Here is a 1,947-nt window from a genome sequence, read left to right as displayed (position 1 = left end):
GTATATATATATGCCTTGCTGCCGCAGGGATTTTTATGGTGTGAGAGATTAGACAATTAACCTAATTGTATTTGGGGTTTTGGGTAGAGAGTTTATTCTAAAACTCTAATTGTAATCTCTCCAATTGATTATAGTGGAATTTCTCGCCGGCTCCGCAAGTGAACGTAGCTCAATCACATTGATTGAGTGAACCACTATAAATTCTTGTGTTCTTGTGTTTTGCTTTCTTTTTCGTTGTTCGGTTGCTCATCTAGTTCCATATCAATATTGTGTTTGTTACGCTTCCGCACAACACGTCAATCGCCCTCAGATTGATTATGTTGCTGCATGTTTGAGGAAGAATTCCATTAAAGGAATTGTTTTTAAGATCTAAAACTCATAGATTGCCACTATTTGTGGAAGCAGGCCACTCAACTTGTTGTTCAACAAGTCAAGGAATGAAAGAGTACTCAAATTACAAAAAAATGGAGAAAGGGAGAAATATTTCCACTTAATTTGTTGTCTGAAATGCAGTAGTACATTGTCTTGGGTGGAGGCATCAGCAGTGAACCTTGTAGCAGATTAGATTGAAGCCTTAAAACTTGTAGGCTAACCCAGGGAAAGGCAAAACTAGTTGGTCGGCCAAAGCCTGAAAGGTCCAAGAACCTCCAAGTCTGCGTGCTTGTATTGCACATCCAAATCGGTACTTGACCCTGCAAATTGTTACCACCAAGGTCCAAATACTACAAGTTCTGTTGATATCTTAAGAAATTTAGAAACTTTTTGTGTTGCTCCATGGAATAACCAATTCTATGAACTTTGGAAGAGCAATTGCATTCAAAATGCCTGATACATGGGGGAGCAATTCCAGTTTGCCACCTATTGTCTATAGCTTTTCATGGAGATCGATGGGATTGATAGTATATATAACTATACTAGAACATCAATATTATAAATTGTTTTTTTAGTATCTGGGCAGTCATCCTAAAACAAAATTCTTGCAACTTAGCTTAAGCATTAGGTGATCTTTGAATGATTCAAAATCTTCAATAACAATGGTTAAATGATTTTTCACCTGCAACCAACTTGAATAATTTTGTTTTATAAGAAGTATTTGATTGTAACAAGGATTGGTGATATATTAAAATCCATCATTTGTTAGGATAAGACGGAGTCCTATTTGTTGGGGTTGAGCTATTACTCACCTCCTTTGATCCAAGCTTGCTGCCTTGTTATGCAACTGCTCTTCACAACTCCAATCAGGTACGTTGCCTTGATTAGCTTCTTAGATCAGTTGATCTTTATCTCCTGCACTCAATCACACACATACACCAATATATATTTGATATAGAAGTGATGTATAATAACAAAGATACAAGAAGAAGATGATATTGTTGAGAAAGGGGCTGTAGCACTCTGATGCTCAGTCCTCTGTTTCTACATGATATTTCTGATCAGATTTTTTCTCTCTCTGTTTCTAGAGATGCAGCTGCCATATTAGACACCACACTCAAAATACAAAAGTCAAGGACCATTTAATGTCTTACAACAACTTATTAACTTGAGTTAAAAACTAACTAGCATAAGGTTAGGAAAGTAACTAAGCATTAAGTTTAACACTATTCAACTAATCACACTAGCTATATATTAAGAACTTTTCTTTCCAATTCTCTAAACCTTATGAGTCTAATCAACACGCACAACAGAATTCTGATACGGTGCCAGAAAGAAGAAGCATGTAAGTCACGACCTACTTTTTTTTTTTTTTTTTTATCTCTCTCTCTCTCTCTCCCCCTCCCTCCCTCCTTCTTTAAGGCGTACGCCTTTGCCTTACCTTCTGCGCCTTCAGCGTACGCTTTTTAAGCCTTAAGCAATACCAAAAATTACTTAACCAGTCATCTGAGCATGTCTAAACTACCAAAACATCTTCGTCCCAGAAATTTATCCTCTTTACTTTCCCCATCCCAC

The 1,947-nt window shown here is 36.9% G+C and overlaps 1 protein-coding gene across 1 annotated transcript in view; it reads right to left on the bottom strand.

Moving 5' to 3' along the window:
• The window catches only part of LOC133735827 (protein LEAD-SENSITIVE 1-like), a 4,141-nt gene extending 2,665 nt beyond the window's left edge, over positions 1-1,476 (bottom strand). The window contains exon 1 of the mRNA XM_062163251.1: positions 1,185-1,476. The gene's annotated coding sequence lies outside the window, so the exon portion shown is untranslated. The remainder of the gene's footprint in view (positions 1-1,184) is intronic.
• Positions 1,477-1,947: the final 471 nt, after the last annotated feature.

This window comes from Rosa rugosa, chromosome 3 (genome assembly GCF_958449725.1).
Source record: "Rosa rugosa chromosome 3, drRosRugo1.1, whole genome shotgun sequence".
NCBI classification, from domain to species: Eukaryota; Viridiplantae; Streptophyta; class Magnoliopsida; order Rosales; family Rosaceae; genus Rosa; species Rosa rugosa.
Note: the sequence above shows the minus strand (reverse complement) of the source record. Positions and strands in the feature narration are given on the sequence as shown.